Source organism: Chrysochloris asiatica, unplaced genomic scaffold (assembly GCF_000296735.1).
Source record: "Chrysochloris asiatica unplaced genomic scaffold, ChrAsi1.0 scaffold00067, whole genome shotgun sequence".
NCBI classification, from domain to species: Eukaryota; Metazoa; Chordata; class Mammalia; order Afrosoricida; family Chrysochloridae; genus Chrysochloris; species Chrysochloris asiatica.
Window position 1 is genome coordinate 3,264,608 of NW_006408585.1, and position 19,227 is coordinate 3,283,834.

Here is a 19,227-nt window from a genome sequence, read left to right on the forward strand (position 1 = left end):
TTAATCCTTTCAAATAGCCAGCTTCTTGTCCTGTTGATTCTTTCTATAGTTTTTCTGTTTTCTATCTCATTTATTTCTGCTCTAATCTTTATTATTATTTCTTTTCTTTTGGTGACTATATGTTCCCTTTGTTAGTCTGTTTCTTATTGTTGGAAATGCTGTGTTAATATGTTAATTTTGGATCTTTCTTCTTTTGGGATGTGTGTATTTATTGCATTAAATTGTCCTCTCAGCACCACTTTCACTGTATCCCAAAGATTTTGGTATGTTGTTTTCATTCCCATTTGTTTTCTATAAACTTCATGAGTTCATGTTTAATTTCTTCTACTACCCAGTCGATTTCCAGCAGAGTGTTATTCAGTTTCCATATATTCAACTTTATTTCCTTGGACTTCCTATTGTTGATTTCTAGTTTCATAGCATTGTGGTCTGAAAAGACGCTTTGTAGTATTTTGATGTTTGTAAATTTATCAAGGCTTGTTTGTGGCCCAACACATGATCAATTCTGGAGAATGTTCCATGTGCGCTAGAATAGTATGTGTATTGTGTTGTTGTTGGGTTGAATGCTCTGAATACATCTATGAGGTCAAGTTGGTTGATTCAGCTGTTTAGTTCCTCTGTATCTTTGTCAAGTTCTTTCTGATTGTTCTTTTCCTTTTCAAAAGTGACATATTAGAATCTCCCACTATAATTGTATGTTTGTCTATTTCTTTCTTTAATTCTATTAGGGTTTGGACCATATATCTTAGTGCTCTTTCATTGGGCACATAGATATTTATTATAGCTATGTCATCTTGCTCAATTGACCCTTTAATCATGAGACAGTGTCCGTTTTTATCTCTTATGCTGGTTTTTGCCTTAAAGTTTATTTTATCAGATATTCGTATTACCACTTCTGCTCATTTTTTATTATAATTGACTTGGTATATCTTTTCCCATCCTTTAACTTTTAGTCTGTTTTTGTCTTCATGTGTAAGATGTGTCTCATGCAAACAGCATATTGAAGGATCTTGTTTTCTAATCCATTCTGCCACTCTGTGTCTCTTCTCTGGTGCATTTAATCCATTGACATTCAATGTAATTATCAATAGGTATGCATTAATTTCTGTCATTAATTTAGTTTTTTGTGGTGCTTCTCATTCTTTGGTTCTGCATACCTTCTTGTGCTGAGTTCATGATTTTGTGCTATTTCTTGTCATTATCTTATTAGTTTTAATGTTTCCATGTTCTACTTGGATCTTCGTTTTCATGGTATGTTTTTGAAGTATTAACTTTTGAGGTTACTCTATAGTCTACTCTCTTTTCCCTCCATTTAAGACAGTCCATTGTATCCTGCAGTCTACCTGACCTTCTCACCACCTGCTTCTCTGTTCTTATATTTTCCCCTTTTTTCACATTGTTTTTATTTTGATTTTTGATTGACTTCTCAGGTTCTCTGAATTAATTGTTGTAATTTTGCTCTGTTCTGAACTCTGTTATCTGTCGACTGAGTCCCAGGTGTTTTTGCCACGTCTGTCAATCTCTGGTTGTTGTCTGTTCTTGTTGGTTTTCATGCTAAAGAACTCCCTTTAGAATGTTTTGAAGCACTGGGTTGGCTTTAACCAAGTCTCTTATGTTTGTCATGGAATGTTTTGATTGCACCATTGTATTTGATTGACAGTTTTGCTGGGTAGACAATTCTCGGTTGGCAGTGTTTTTCTTTTAGGGGTTTAATATATGTCTCTCCATTGCCTTCTTGCCTGCATAGTTTCTGCTGAGAGGCCAGAGCTTAATCTGATTTGGTTGTCTTTGTAAGTAACACTTCTCTTTTCCCTGGCTGCTTTCAGTATTCTCTCCTTGTATTTGAATTTGTAACGCTTAATTATGATATGTCTTGGTGACTTTCTTTTGGGGTCTATCCTTCCTGGGGTTCATTCAGCTTCTTGAATACTTATCTTCTCATCCTTCAAGATGTTAAGGATATTTTCTTCCAGAAGCTCCTCAACTGTCTCCTCTGTGGACTTCTGTGATTCTTCCTGTTCCAGAATGCCAATAATTCTTAAGTTTTTCCTCTTCATGTTATCCAACATGAATCTTAGATTATCTTCAGATTTTTTTTTAATCCTTTTTTCTGCTTGCTTTTCTAATTTAACAGTATTGAGACATTTGTCTTCCAGCTCGCTGGTTCTGGCTTCCATCTCTTTGACTCTTCTCCTTTCCCCTTTCAGTGTATGGTCCATTTCTGATATTTTATTATTAATCATCTGGACCTCTTTTTTCAGGTTTTGAATTGTTTCCAATGCTATAGATTGCTTCTCTAGCCCTTTCCTGACTTCTTCGTTATTTTCCTCCACCCCTCTGTGGAGCATTTGAATTTGTCTCCATATCATTCTTCTGAATTCCTTCTCAGGCAGATCCAAAGCTTGTTCTTTTTCTAATGGGACGTGTATGTCTGCCTCCAGCTCATTTGTCTCAATTTTCTTCTGTTTCTGGACATGTGCTGAGATCTTCTGTTGTCTTTTTCTGGGACATTTTCAATAGTGAGATGTGTTTTCAAGATTAAATGAAAGTACGTTGCTGTATTGTTAAGTTTACTGAGTGTCTCTTGGTGGATACAATCTGGAGATAGGCTTCCACTTTTATTTCTCTTATTACTCATCTGATAGCTATCTTAGCAGGTGTTGGGTATCTGTGTAATGTGTAGCAGTTGGTATTGGCTCCTGTCCAGATGGTGGGATATTATGGGGTATGCTTGTAGCTCAGCTATATGGCCATGATTGCTGTCTTTTCATGGGTAATGTAGGGAGAGAATGCTTCCAGTCCCAGGAAAACAGTGAGTTGAAAAGGACCCAAAACAGAAATAATATAAAAGCAGGGACGAAAAACCAATGCACAAAACCAAAAACAACACTGTAGCAAACTGTTCAGTAGCCTATGCTGTGCAGGTCAGTATGTGTGCACAGTAGAAACCTCCAGCTATGGGTGGGGGTGTCCACTTGCTTAGGCCTCCCCTCTAGTCAATGCCGTGGAGGTGCACAGCTAGATGTTGAGAAATGAACAGAAGAAATATTGCTCACAATTTTTATCTCTGAATGTCAGTTAGGTATCTGCGTATGCACAGCTTAATTCTCAAAATGACTGCATCCTTTTATGTAGTAGTTAGTGTTGGCTCTTGCCTTTTATGTTGGGGTTTTACAAAGTGCAAATATGGTTTGGCTGTATGGCCAGACCTGCTGTCTTTTCTTTCATAGGGCAGGAATAAAGGCTCCCACCCAAATAAGAGATTCAACTTTAGGGCTAAGTCCCAGAGTCAGATGTCATAAGAAACAGCCAAATGGTTAGCTTGTGGGACCATTGTGGGTTTCAGGGATTTCCTCTTTGCTCTGTGGGAAAGTTGTACCCTGTGGATGCAACACTGGATCCTTTTGGGGGGGTGTTCCCACCCACCTGAAGATGCCTGGCCTGGACAGAAAGGGTGTGACAGGGAAGAGGAGTAAAGAAAAGTAAGAAAAAGTCATCACATCTCTTTTCCACAAGTTGCTCCATGGCTTTAGTATTGTATCAGCTTGGCTGTGGCCTCACCCTCTAATCTCCACCCAGGCTGTGGGCCATAGGGAGTGTCCTGGTTAATTCCAAAATGGCCATTTAATCCTGCTACAGTCAGATTTCTCCACCTGTGGGTGCTGAAAACTGATACTCCCTACTTTATATCAGATCCTGAGCTCTGGAACTGTTCTGTGAAAGCACCTTCTCTGGTTTTTTCATGCTTCTGCCAAGGATCCCCCACTCCCTGTCTCTGCTTCTCCTGTCCCCAAACCAGAAGTCCTCAGTATTGGGTTTTATAACTTCAGGGGCAATGCAGTATTATTGATACTAGCAAAACATCCTTTTACAGTGATTTAAGAAAGATACTCATTTAAACATAGTAAAATGTTCCCCAAGAATAATCCATATGATGTGTAAGTGATAAAAACAAAAAGAGAGGAGCTTGTAGGGTTCTTTTCAACCCTATTAAAGTAGGATCCAGTAGAGAGAATATGGAACCAAATTCTCAGCTGGGAATTTTATATAGCTAAGCATAGCAGTCACCCTGAAAGTTGATGGTCCTGTAGTACGAAAGAGTGGTTTGGTTTTATGATTTGGACTTACTGTTGCATTACCACAGGCTCAGAAGTCAATAACTGCTTTTCTTTCCAGAAAGTATTCTAATCCTGGTGAATTCAGCAGTATAGAATGTCTTTTTTTTTTTTTTTTCTCTTCTTTTTAGCAATAAAGCAGCTCAGCACTAATTACCTTTTGTAGATGAAAACATGCTGAAATTGGTTATCAGACAGGCCTGGATACTTGTTTGGTATACATGAGTTATACATTTCATGTATTATAACAGTTAATACTAGCAGCTTTGAAGAAATTATATTGGAATACACAATAAAAGTTCCAACTTCACACCTTATTTCCTCTCTTCCATAAAGGTATCGCAACTAAACAAAACATGGGAACACATTCACTGCACAAAGTTATTGTTTATTGGTCCTATGTAAAAGTCATAATTGAAACATTATCCTCATTTTAAAGCAAAGATAATGTGAAACCACCCACTGATTCATAGTAACCCTGTAGGACAGAGCAGAACTTCTCCCTAGGGTTTCCAAAGTTGTCAGTCTTTATGGGAGAAGGCTGTCACATCTTTCACCTTCCAAGTGCCTGGTAGGTTTGTACTGCTGACCTTTAACCCACTACACCACCAGGCCCCCTAAAGACATTTGGTTTCCCTATAACACTGAAAACAATCCCTTGTGTTTGTGCTTAGTTCTTTCATAGCAGTAATTATGTTACTTTAACGTCCTGTTTCTTTTTTTCTTTTTGTTGTGTGTGTTTTTTTGTTTTTGTTTTTCAACTAAACGCTGAGCTCATTGAGGTAGGAATTTTCTGTGATCACTATTGCTAATAACCAAAAGAAAGCGAAAAAAAACCCATTACCATAGAGTCTATTCATACTTTGAGTAGAAATGTGCTCCATCTATTTTACAAGTTGTGAACTTTCTGAAGCAGATATTCAGACCTTTTTTCTGAGGTACCTCTGGGTGGGTTCAAACTGCCAACCTTTCAGTTAGTAGTCATGCACTTAATGGTTTGCACCCCTACAGGATGCCAAATGACCAAAATAGTGTGTGCTATGTAATTAAATAAAGGATCTGTTGAATGTTCAAATGGAATGTGATTCAGGCATGCCTCACAGCAAAATTTTTATCATCACTGACTAGAAAATATCTGGCATCTACAAAAGCATATGGCACTCTTGACATCTTTGACAAAGAGTCTTCAGAACTAGCTTTATGAAAGTGAGCTAACATCCAATTGTTACTTCTAAGCATTTGCATGTACTGCATGCCCTGCGGTAGCTTGCCTAGAGCCTACAGAATAGCTCCACAGTTTTGGTCATCATTGCTGAGTGAATTAAGATCACCTGATGATGGGAAATTGATTGCAGAATTGTTTCTTAAACTCATTCTGAAGGAGTATGACGAGCAGACTCTTTCTTTGCAATTTCCTCTGAAGAATCTGCACAACCCATTTGAACTTGAGAAGAGTGTGATTGTAACTCTCATTGCCTCAGTTCATCATCTGACTTGTGAATCCCCTATGCACTCTTGACTCTGCTGGTCATAGCTCTGCTCACATAGTATGGACTGTACAATTTTCATTTCTTGCCTTACAACTTATATACACTATGTGGATTTTCTCGTTTGAGCCTCAAGCCAACTCTGCAAGGAAAGAAAGGCTAAGTGACTTGCTTGTGGCCACATAACTGATAGTTGCTTTGAGACTCCAACCTTGGTTTTCAAACTCCAACTTGGTTTGCAGTACAATGATTATGGCGAAGGAGCACATTTCCAATTCCAGAAGTTTGTATGTGCACATGTTGTTGTTGTCAGGTGCCATCGAGTTGGAACCGACTCATAGTGACCCCATGCACAGCAGAATGAAACAATGTCCGATCCTGGGCCAACCTCACTACCACCGCCACACTTGACGTCATCAATGATGCCACCTGGCCGATCCATCTCGTTGGGGGTCTTCCTCTTTTTCTTTGACCCTCCATCTTACCCAGCATGACATCCTTCTCCAGCAACTGTTCCCTCCTGACAATATGTCCAAAGTAGGAGAGATGAAGCTTAGCCATCCTGGCCTCCAAGGAGCACTCTGGCTGTACTTCTTCCAAAACAGATCTATTGGTTCTTTTGGCAGTCCATAGCACTCTTAGTATTCTTCTCCAACACCACAATTCTTCTACAATCTTCCTTATTCACTGTCCAGCTTTCACATCCATCTGAGGTTATTGAAAATACCATGGCTTGGGTCAGGGAATGACAAATTGAAAAAGAATGGTGCTGCATTCATAGTCAAAAAGAACATATCCAGATCAGTCATGAGGTACAATGCTGTAAGCGATGGGATAATATCCATGCGCCTACAGGGCAGCCCAGTTAATACCACTATTATTCAAATTTATGCACCAACAACTAAAGCCAGTGAAGACGAAATAAAAGAATTCTACCAACTTCTTCAATCTGAAATTGATCAAACATGCAATCAAGATGTATTACTCATTACTGGTGATTGGAATACAAAGGTTGGGAGCAAAGAGGAAGGACCAGTAGTTGGAAAATTTGGACTTGGTGATAGAAATGATGCTGGAGAACGAATGATAGATTTCTGCAAGACAAATGATTTCTTTATTTCAAATACCTTCTTTAGACAGCATAAGAGATGACTATATACATGGACATCGCCAGATGGAACACATAGAAATTAAATTGACTACATCTGTGGAAAGAGAAGATGGAAAAGCTCCATATCATCAGTATGTGCACATAGATGAACAAAAATCTAATTATGGAGTCTTTTGATTCTTAAGCTGTTCCTATTTAGGGCTTTTGTTGGTGTATTTCTAGACAGGATAAAAATGTTTCTGAATTTATTTACCAAAACATTGGTTCAGAGACCCCAAAATGCTTCCAAAGTAGTCATTTAAGAAGGGAGTTTTCCAAATTTCCAATAATTTACCAACTTACTTCATAGTACATTTACCCAGTCTGTTGTTTTTCAGCTCTGCTTTTTAAAATAAGAGGCTATTATTCTTGCAATAAAATTACATATTTTAATATGAAATAAGAAGGAAATAAATACTTAGTAGGCAGAAGAGTATTTAATACAATATAAAATGCTGACATTATATATATTACTTGGGAATTCTCAGGATATTTAACAATCTACTTGAAGTATTTAATATGTTTATTTTTCTTTTTAGGGATAAATCCTACTTAGAATACTTCCTTTTCCTATAGAGGAAAAGGAAGTATTCTAAGTAGGATTTATCCCTATAGGGGATAGGAGTCCCTAGGTTGTGCAGAGAGTTAAGCACTCTACTATTAGCCAAAATGTTGGTAGTTTGAACCTACCCAGAAGCATGTTGGGAGACAGGTCTAGTGATTTGCTTCTGAAAGATCCTAGCTTTGATAATCCTATGGAGCAGTTCTACTCTGCATATGCAGGGCTGCCAAGAATTGGAATCAACTTGATGACAACTAATAACAACAAATTTGAAACATAGCTGAACACCAGGCTATTCATTTCATAGAGTCTATCACTTCTTTATTGCCAACAAAGAACTTTTTTTTTGTTCAACTTTTTATTGTGAATTAAGTGAAGGTTTATAAAGCACATCATCAGTTTCACATTTAACAAATCCTATACTTTGCTTCATTGCATGGTTGCAATCTCCTCCATGTACTAACAGCTAACAACATTTACCTCTATCCACTTATCTATTGCATTCCTCCCTGTGTCTCCCACTACTTTTGATTTTCCTCTGCTAGTCTTTCTCTTGTTGTATATTGCCTGCCCTTTCATCCATGCTAACATGTGTCTACCCTCTAGCCCATGAACAATCCTCCCTCCACCCCACACCATAACCATCATAGATTGTTTCCCTTATCAAGAAAACTTTTTTTAAAACTTTTTACAAAATTGGTCTCAGACAATATTTGTCCTTTTGTAATTAACTAATTTCACTCAACAATATGTCCTTGAGGTTCAACCATGTTGTGATTCATCATTATTATTCAATATTTTCTAATATTCCATTATTTGTTGTTGTTAAGTGCTGTCGAGTCGGTTCTGACCCATAGCGACCCTATATCGGGTTTCCAAGGAGCAGCTGGTGAACTTGAACTGCTGACCTTGCTATTCAAATATCCCACTATAAGTATGTACCAAAGTTTGTTTAACCATTCTTCCATTGATGAGTATTTAGACTGTCTCCATCTTTTTGATATGTCTCTTATAGATTGCATAATAAAATATCTTGTTTCCATTCTGCTATCTCTCTCTCTCTCCCCCCTTCCCTCCCCCCATTCTGCAGCTAAGCACACTCATGACAGCTTGTCAGTCAGCCACATGCCTCTGTAACCCACCCCCCATTTTTGATAGCCAATGTCTAAATTTCTAGTCCCTATCAACCTAGTCTGCTTCTTGGAAACCCTATACAGGGCCGTTATGGGACAGAACTGACTCGATGGCACTTAACAACAAATCAACCCAGTACACTGAGTACACCAGGTTGTTCCTTGATATGAAGAATCTTTCCATTCCAGTTGGAATTTTGAGTCACTGCATTCATAGGCAAAAGTCTAGTTTGTCAAATTGTAGCAATTTGCACTTATTCTCATTATCAAACATCTTTATCTTCCTTGGTTCAAGTTCTGGACAATTAACCATTCAAACTAAGTCAAATGGGTACTAGCTGCAAGTTTGGGAATTCATGTACACCTGCCTGCACTTCAGACCAGCTGGTCACTTCACTCTCATCCCCAGCGGCTCATGGGCCCAGTGCTCATGGGCTCAGGAGTTCACACATCTTCCTAAACTTCAGCCCAGCCAACCCTTCTTTTTCTCTTTCTCATCTCAAGGTCAACAGGTGCCAGTGGAACAAGGGCAAATTCAGCCTATGTCTTCATTACTGCATTTTCCCTACTTCCACTGTCAAGTAGACCCAGGTGGTCACCAGTAAGCATACTATACCGTTCATGGGTTCCTTTTGAGTTTCAGTCCTAGAAGGGGGCTTTTCCTGATGCGCTAACTTTTCTTTTCCTTGATGCCTCCAAAGCAAACCTCTTGCTTTATATTCAAATAGTCAAACAGTCTGCTTTTTTTCTGCAGACCTTCCTTTAAACAAGAATCTTCTGTTCTACCAGCAGTTCTGGGTTGGTCTGCATGTCTTTTCAAGTGGGAATGTCCCAACTCACAAGGTTCTGAGTGGAGATCAGGATTCTTCCTAAGTCCCCATATACTACAAAGGCTTCACAAGAAGTTTATTTCCCTAGGCAAATTCTATTTCCCCCTTTAGCAAATCCTATCAGTTATAGGTTGAAGATGGGCTTTCAGGCTATCTGTCATCATAATTCCCAATATTCATCTCTATCACCTATAAATGTCTATTTTACAGTATTAGTCAGTGGAAACCAATCTATTCAAGACAGCAACTAGACATCCTACCCCCCTTACCCATTCAGCCTATGTTTCAATCCATGTATCTACTCACTGAACATTTTTGTTCCAAGGTTGCCTCTATCCTATTTAGCCAATGCATACCTGCCCAAGTTTTGTCCTGTCTTCATTGTTCATTTGCCACCCTCCCTCTTTTGGTGTATTGTCCTCCACTTCCTTGTATATTGCCCTCCCTGTCACCTGGGCTAACATGTGTCTACCCTCTAGCCAGTAAATTACTCTTCCCTCCCTCTCAACCCTGGTAACCATCAAAGAATGAATCTTCTAGTCTTGAAACCTTTTTGTAAGCTTTTGCAATAATGGTCTCATACAATAATTGTCCTTTTTTGATGGACTAATTTCTGGTTTTTGTAACTTTGCTGTTAATGCTGGTGTGAGATGATATATCATTGTTGTTTTGATTTGCATCTCTTTAATGACTAATATATGGGTTAATGTGCCAGACTGCAAAGCCGTTTGAACTGCAAGATCAGCGGTTCAAGCTCACCAGCTGCTCCTCGATTCGATGGCACCTAACAACAACAACAATGACTGATAATCATGAACACTTTTTCATATATTTGTTGGCTGCTTGGATGTCTTCCTTGGTGAAGTGTCTGTTCATGTCTTGTGGCCATTGGGTTTATTGGGCTTAATTGGGTTATTGATCTTTGTCTTGTATAGGTATTGTTGTTGTTATTAGGTGCCATCAAGTTGCTACTGACTCATAGCGACCATATGTAGATAGGTATTATAGTTATCTGTAAATTTTAGATATCAACCCCTTGTCTGATATGTTGTTGCAAAATAAATATTCCCAGTCTATGGGCTCCCTTTTTACTCTTTCAGAGAAATCTTTTGATACACATACGTTTCTAATTGTTGGGAGGTCCCAGTTATCTACTTTGTCTCCTATTGTTTGTGTAATATTTGATATTGTATGTATACATTATGTGTATACCTGTTTTAGAGCTCCTAAGTTTGTTCCTCTAACACTCGTCTGTCAATTTGTCATACTGTGGTGACTTGTGATTTACTATGATTCTGGAAGCTATACCAGGGGCATTTTAAATACCAGCAGGGTTACCCATGGTGGACAGGTTTCAGATGAGCTTCCAGAAGAAGACAAACTAGGAAGAAGGAGTGGTGAACTACTTCTGAATATTTAGTCACTGAAAACCTTATGAATAGCAGAGAAACACTGTCAGATATTGTGCTGGTAAATGAGCCCCTCAGGTTGGAAAAGCTGCCTCCTCAAAGTAAAGTTGTCTGTGATGACGTGGATGGAGTAAAGTCTGTGGGAGTAAAGCCCATGGGACATTCATTTGCTGATGGGCACAACTCAAACTGAAGAGAGACCACTGTAAACATCCATTTTTAATCGGAACATGCATTGTACTAAGTATGAATCTAGAAAAATTGGAAATTGTCAAAAATGAAATGTAATGCATAAACATCGATATCTTAGGCAATAGTGAGCTGAAATGGACTGGCATTGGCCATTTTGAATCTGACAATCACATGGTTTTTTATACCATGAATGACAAATTGAAGAGGAATGGTGTTGCATTCATCGTCAAAAAAACATATCCAAATTAGTCATGAGTTACAACACTGTCTGTGATAGGATAATATCCATGTACCTATAGGGAAGACCAGCTAATACCACTATTATTCAAATTTATGCAGCAACCACTAAAGCCAGTGAGGATGAAATAGAAGAATTCTATCAGCTTCTTCAATCTGAAATTGATCAGACATGCAATCAAGATGTATTGATCATTACTGGTGATTGCAATGCAAAGGTTGGGAACAAAGAGGAAGGATCAGTAGTAGGAAACTATGGCCTTGGTGATAGAAATGATGCTGGAGAATACATGATAGAATTCTGCAAAATCAATGACTTGTTCATTTCCAATACCTTCTTTAGACAATATAAGAGATGATTATTAACATGAACCTCATGAGATGGAATACACAGAATTAAAATAGACTACATCTGTGGAAAGAGATGATGGAAAAGATCCATATCATCAGTCAAAACAAGGCCAAAGGCACATTGTGGAACACACCATCAACTGTTCATATGTAAATTCAAACTGAAGCTGAAGAAAATGAAAGCAAGTCCACGAGAACTAAAATATGACCTTGAACATATCCAACCTGAATTTAGAGATCATCTAAAGAACAGATTTGATACATTAAACACTAAAGACTGAAGATGAGAAGAGTTGTGGGAAGACATCAAGAACATCATACAAAAAGAAAGCAAAAAGTCGTTAAGAAGACAGAAAAGAAGGAAAAGAGATGAAATCTGGGTGGTGTTGCCTAGTATGTCAATCTATGGTTGCTGTCTGCTCTTGTTGGCTCTCAGTCCAAAGAACTCTCTTTACTATATCTTGGAGCATATGCTTGGCTTTTGAAAAGTCCTTTAATTTTTATTTATTTTGAAATGATTTAATTTCACCATCATATTTATTGGGAAGCTTTGTTGTGTATATGATTCTTGGTTGGTACTATTTTTCTTTCAGAGTTTTTTGTATATATCTCCTTGAATGTTTTCTGCTGAGAAATCAGAGTTTAATTTTAATTTTATTAGTTTTCTTTTGTAGGTAATATTTCCTTTTTCCCTAGGAGCTTTCAGGATTTTTTTTTTGGTCTGATTTTGGAGAGTTCGATTATGATATGTCTTGGAGATTTTCTTTGGGGTTCTATCTTGCCTTGGGTTTGTTCAGATTCTTGAATGCTTATCTTCTTGTCTTTTATGATCTTAGGGAAATTTTCTTTCATCAACTCTTTGACTATCTTTTTTGTGTTTTTCTTTGTCTCTTTCTGTTCTAGTATTCCGATCACCCATACGTTGTTCCTCTTCATATTGTCCCACATGAAACTTAGGCTTTCTTCAGAGTTTTTTTCATTCTTTCCTCCATTTGTTCTTCTATCTGAGAAGTATTGAGAGATTTATCTTCAAGCTCGATAATTCTGGCCTCCACTGATTCAATTCTACTCCTTTGCCCAGTCATTGTATCAGTGTATCATCTATTTCTGATATTTAGTATTGATCTTCTAGACCTCTGTTTGTAGGTTTTTTATTGTCTCCAATGCTATGTCTATTTTGTTTCATTGTTCCTATAGTGATTTTCTGAATTCTTTCTTATTTTCCTCAACCTTTCTTCGGAACATTTGAATATACCTCAATAGCATTCTCCTGAATTCTTTTTCAGGTAGTTGCAGTGCCTCTTCTTCGTCAAAAGCATTTTCTAGCTCTGGTAGTGTAGTGGTTATGAGTCGGGTTGCGAACCACAAGGTCAGCAGTTCGTAACTACCAGCTGTTCTTTGGGAGAAAGATGAGGTGTTCTGCTCCCGTAAAGATTTACAGCTTTGGAAACTCTGTACAGGGTCACTATGAGTAGGAACCGACTCCACAGTACTTAACAACAACAGCTCTTCCTTATGGACATTTGTTGAGTTACTCTGTCTTGTTTCTGCATGTGAGCAGAAATGTTCTGCTGCCCTTTAGGTATTGTGGTTTTGTTGTATTTGTAGTAAGTTGATGAAAGTATGTTTGTGTATTCTTAGGCACTCAACAATTTCCTTCTGGTGGGTGTGATTGGGAGATGAACTTCTTTGTTCACTGTTTGTGCAGTTCAGTTCAGAGTGGATTTTGCAGATGTTGATTGTAGTGACTTCTCTGGTGTGTAGCAGCTGATATTGGTTCTTGCCCAGTTGGTGGGATTTTAAAGGGTAGAGCTGTGGCTGGACTGTATGGCTAAAAGTGCTGTCTCCTTTGTCTCTATAAGTCTCAGTCAGGCTTCTCCCATGGGAATGCTATCTTGTCTCTCAATCCATTCGTTCTTGCTCAAAATGACTGCAGCAGATCACATTGGCAGCCCCAAATAAGAAGCCACCACCTATCTTACTTCTCTTCAAATTCTTTCTCCTGATAAGCATTTGATCCACTTATCCATCCCTTTATCAGAAATTCAGACCATCCTCTGAATTTGTTTCATCTGGTTTTCTGTGTCTTTGCTGAAGAGGGTCTGCACAGCCATTCTGCCTTGTCTTCCATCACCCTGTCTTTCTCCAACAATTAACATTTGGTGAATGACCACCAGAAGCATGGTGCCATATCATTCCTTTTGTATGACAAAGCAAGGATTTTTGCTAACATTGAAACATGTGTGTTATTTTTTTCCTAAATGCCTTTGAATAGTGATTTGAATTTGGAATATATGTAGTTTTTTCTATCATAACATGTTATGTCTCTTTTCCACTTTCTCTTCCAGATAAAGAAAGTCAATGAATGTTTTTTGGTTGAATCAATAATATTAAGTTTGAATGTTTTCACAGAACCAGCTTTTATTGTATTTTTAGGTAAAGTTATTATTTAAATTCATGTCTCCCTAAACCCCAATATCTAAATTCAATTCTGTGGTTTGTCATTGGACTTTCTTCCCTTCTTTTTTTGAGCTGGATCCAATGTCTCCACTTTTTCTGTCCTCTGAGGGATCTGAGACAATATAGAGTTCTATGACACATATATGAAAGGTTTCCATGCAGATTCTGATGAGTAGTTTTATAAAACATTACAAAAGGACATATTTTCAGATACATTGGGTTATTAAAAAGAGAATTTCAAAATGTTTCCAGTAAATTCAATGAAGCTTCTGACCAAAAAGAAATAAAATAAATATTTTAATAACATGTATCAATTTCTATAGAATAGAAAGGACTTTAATGCATTTTATACTTTTTTGTAAATGAGAAAAGAACATCTCTGTGATTAAGTCTAATTCATAAAAGTTGAATATACTGACCAAAATAGCTACTGCCTACCTGGAATGTTCCTTTTTTCCTGGCTGGGAGGAGCATTTTGTAGATTTTGGCATTCTGGTAAAGTGATCTGTTTCCCAAAGGAATCAAATCAAATGATACTGAATAGCCATGGACACTCAGATGACCTAGTAAAACAACAGTAATTTCTTCCTGAGAAAGTCATTCATGTTCTGCCTCTTCTTTCTGAATTAGGTTATATTTGATTCAAACCTCCTACTTTGAGAAGTTGACATTTTATTTCATTGGGGTTTGTTATGTGTCCACAGTTTTATCCTTTAGAGAGTGGTGTCATCAGTTGAAATTTGATAGTGCTGTAATCCCTTAGGAAACTCACAATCTCAAATGGAAACTGCAAAGAACTGTAACTGCTAATGTTTAGGAAAAAACCAATTTTCCCTAATAGCAGCAAGCACACAGAAGTAGTTTGGAACATTGAACCCTGTCCAGGAATTTGTTTCCCTCTTTTATGAGGTACATTAGCAATGAGTGTAGATATGACCTATGGACTGTATCATAATTCAGGCACGTTTAAAGTGTAATAGGTAGTAATAAAAATTCCTTGAGGGTTAGTTTGACATGACAGTAAGATACATACATGCTCATGAGTAAAGAAATAATGTTTCCTAATGCTCCAAAATTCAGTACCAGGATGTAGAATGACCTACTTAGCCACTGTGCGGTGTGCTATTATGCAGGGAAGGGGCTGTTGTGCCAACAAAAGCAAGCATGAGAAATCAGATACAGCCTGCTGAATTTATAGCTCCATAAAATGGGACTGACTGCTTGCTTGCTAACAGTAGTAGCTCCACACCTGAGAGACACCAAGTAGCTTATTACTGAGATCATATACTAAAAGGACATCTTCCATTGGCTGTTGGGAGTTAGAGGTGATGGTTGGAGAGGGAAGAGCAAAGAACAGTATTCCTATGATGTGGCTGACTTCCCTAGTGTTTGCCAAGGAGTTCTGAATGTGGATGTTTGCTATGGCAAGAAAATTGTGAACATAGACCTGAGTATTTTCATTTTGTGGAACTGCAAAATCTTAGTGGTTGGGTATTCTACTTGTAAAGATTCTACTTGGCACACTCCCTTCCGTGTTTTTATTTTAAATTTTGAACTAGCAATTTTATGGGATTGAGAACATTAATGATGCATAAATATTGGAGAGTGAATGAGAGAGAGAGACAAAAAATAAGAGGAAGACAGAGAATTGTAAAAATTCAAACAGAACATGCCTGACAGCAGAAAAGATGTACAAAAGTCTAATTATATAAAAAATTTACCAGATGCTTGGAGGGTAAGCCATCTTTATTATACCAAATGGAATATAAGAGATTTGAGTTTTCAGCTTTTTTAAAAACAACAACTAACTTAAAAAAAAAAAATTAAAAAAGCGTATCACTCTCTTTTTGGAAACACAGGCATGTCTGTATTTTTCATTCTCTAAAACTAAATGTATCACTAATGCCACAGGATTTTAAGTTACCAAACCAATTTCTCATTTTGCTCAAAGCTTTTTCAGAAAAAAGAAAAAATGTCCAATTTAGAAAACTGTGACTCCAGTATATAGTTCAGAGAGTAGAGGTTTTCATATTATATGGGTCCAGTTTGTCATAAACAGCAAAGGGATTTCTTTATTGAATTAGAAAAATACTTTTTTTTTAATGTTTTATTGTGAATTATGTGATAGCTTACATGGGAGAACATTAGATTTACATTCATCCTATCGTATATATATATCGTTTAATTGCCATGGTTACAATCCCCTCCATGCATCATCAATCAACCAAAGGGTATACCTCCATACCTGCCACCACCTCCCACAGCACACAGCCCCTCTCCCTCTCTGAGTCTAAAGTTCCCAGCCGCTCCATTTCTCCATGTCATCATCTCTGCCTCCATCTGTGGCGTCACTGCTTCTCTGGGTAGGGTCCTGCTCTCTGCTCTTCTCCCTTGATGGTTCCAGGGACCTCCGCTTCTGGACTGCAAAGTCAGTCACTCCCCTCCTTGCTACAAAACGTCTACCTGTACATTTCCAACCCTCACAATCAGTCTTGATAACAATTATTCACCATTGTATCACAAGAGACCTATTCGCATCTCCTTCCATCAGCCCCGCCTAGACAGATTAGATAGTACTCAGTGGAGATTCTACCTTCCTCCACAGCCTCTGGAGTTATAATCCATATTGAAAATTGTATTATTTGCTCATCATCAGTAAGTGCTTCAAGTCCTCTTGGCTTTAAGCAAGCAAGATTGTATCATCTGCATATTGCAGTTTGTGAAGAAGCTGTCCTCTAATCTGTTTGCCACATTCTTCTTCATATAGTCCAGATTCTTGGTTTATTTGTTCATCATACAATTTGAGTAAGTCTGGTGAAAAGATACAACCTGGACACACACCCTTCCTGATTTTAAGCCTTTCAGTATCACTTTGCTCCAGTTGAATGACTGCCTTTTGGTGGGTACTTTATATGTACAGGTAAATTCTTTCATTGTGGCCAAAACAATTCTGAGTGGTGGCAACACTGTATTAGTTTTCAAAGGATTCATTGGTGGGTTTGAACCATTGATGTATGGTTAACAGTCCTGTGCTTATCCTGTGTAGTCACAAAATCTCAACTAAATTTCCTGGCATTTGATGAAATGACTTAGCTAATGATAAATCTTAAGGGAACAGGGAGGCTTTGTAAAGTCAAATCTAGCTCTTGTCATTTATGGATTGAATAGCTCTCATCTAAATTAATAAACGAAACTTCATGTTTGTTTTGCTGCATTTGCTAAGATTAGTGTGAGACAATTTAACTTGGTCTAAAACTTGGATTTTAATGACAAGTGATAAACTTATCCTGGATTCTGAGTTCTAGCCAAGTTTGGCATCTGAGTATTCTGCTATCTGATGAAATACTGTACTCCTGGGATTATAGAAACAGTCATTACATAAATGTATTCCTCTAAATAGGTGGCATACAGGGGGAGCATTGGGAAAAATGGAAAAGATCTTTTTCAAACTGTGCTTAGTGTTAACCCAGTAGTTTAATAAATCAAGAGTCAAGTTTACTTTTATTTAGGACTTCAAGCTAACTTTCAGTTACAGTTTTGGAGGTAAAAGGAAATTCTATTTCATGTTCATAAAAGTTTTAATTTCATTTGCTTTTAATGTTACTATGTTTGGAAGCTTCCATTTAAAAAAAATATTATTTGCATCCATTGTGAAAGAAAATAATAAGGAGAGGCAGCTAGTATGGGAAGAAAGAGAAATATTGCTTCAACAAGCTAATTCCACTAGTCAAATTTATCAAAGAAAAGGTGAACTAGTATCTTTCCTTTTTTATAAATTTCTCAGCAAGAAAAAAGTTGCTCATTTTATTCATGTTTGACATTTCATAGTAAAGGTAGAATTCATTTTTAATGAAAAATATTCCACAGGGTTATTAATTAAAAGAAATACAAGAAGAGAGAACTGTCATTTTAAAAGAGCAACTCATGAATTAAAGAAAGTCTCGTCAAAATGCAACTCAGTGACGCTTTCTCCAGGATTTGTGGTCAGATTCCCAGGGAAAGCAACCCTCACCCCGCACACTGGATGGCACCCATGTTCATGTGCCAAGAGATGCTTTTACACCAAAGCTTTGGTAAATTTAAAAAGTAGCTCTTGAGTTTGGTACTTGGACCTCTCATGTTTGTTGTATTTGATCTATTTTCTCAGCAAGTTGTTAAGTTCCTTGAAGGCAAAGGTTGGGCTTGATGTGAATAATGCAATCATAGCATCTTGAGTACCAGAATGGTCAAAAAGTATTTGGCAATTTAATGACTCACATTTGAGTATCTACCATTGGCAAGATGACTGAATGTAGTTATTACATGGATTTATGTTAATCTCTACGGTGGGGCGCTATTGTATAAGCACTGGACTGCTGCCAACTGCAAGTTCGTTGGTTCAAAGCCACCAAATTAATAGTATTTAACAACAACAACATCCTGGTGCGGCACTTCAAACCCACTAGTCGTTCCTCAGAAATCTTATACAGGGTTGCTATGATTGAGAACCAACTTGAGGGAGCGTAACAACAACAATAGTGTCTCTTTAAGGATCCCTGGTGTCTTTGTGGCTTAGGTGTTGGGCTCTTAATGCTAAGGTTGGTGATTCAAACACACCAGTTGCTCTGAGGGAAAAAGATGAGGCTGTCCCCATAAACAATTGAAATCAACTCAGTGGCATAGGATTTGGTTTTTGGTGGAACATCTCTTCAGAATGTATTTCTTTTAAAAAGGCCAAAGGGGCTAGATATGTTTAATGTGTTGTACAGAAACTAATGTTACAATAATCTGCAGTGAGGCCAAGTCATGCAAAAATTGTCATATATATTTTCCCTTTAATAAGTTCATCTTAGAACATCCGGTTTGTGCTCCCCATGCTAGTTCTCCACCCAGCTCTTTGCTACTTAGAAAAATCCACTCCTGATGACTCTATCTGACATTTATCTTTTAAGTCATTGTAGGAGTTTGGAGAATTCTCATGTCCATCCCATATTTTGCACTAATTGGAAGATCAAACTATGACTATTATTACTAATAAAGCTGACTATTATTACTAATAAAGCTGATTGGAGGATATGGTGTTGTTTTTGTGAAGTGCCGTCGAGTTGGTTCCCACCCATAGCGACCCTGTATAGGGTTTCCGAGGATCATCTGGTGAGCTTCAACCGCTGGCCTTGCAATACAAATAGCTTAGCAATCTGGCGCATTAACCCACAGCACCACACCAAGGGCTTACCAAAGAACTTTCTAATACTTTAACCTTATATTAGCTGATCTACATTGGAATTCTGGTGTGGAGCTGTGGGTAAAGGCACTGGATTG

The 19,227-nt window shown here is 37.7% G+C and overlaps 1 protein-coding gene and 1 pseudogene across 2 annotated transcripts in view; both read left to right on the forward strand.

Annotated features, from left to right (window-relative positions):
• KCNH5 (potassium voltage-gated channel, subfamily H (eag-related), member 5) overlaps positions 1–19,227 on the forward strand; it is a 608,817-nt gene that overhangs the window by 506,806 nt on the left and 82,784 nt on the right. The window lies entirely within an intron of this gene.
• LOC102840597 overlaps positions 5,368–19,227 on the forward strand; it is a 28,438-nt pseudogene continuing 14,578 nt past the window's right edge.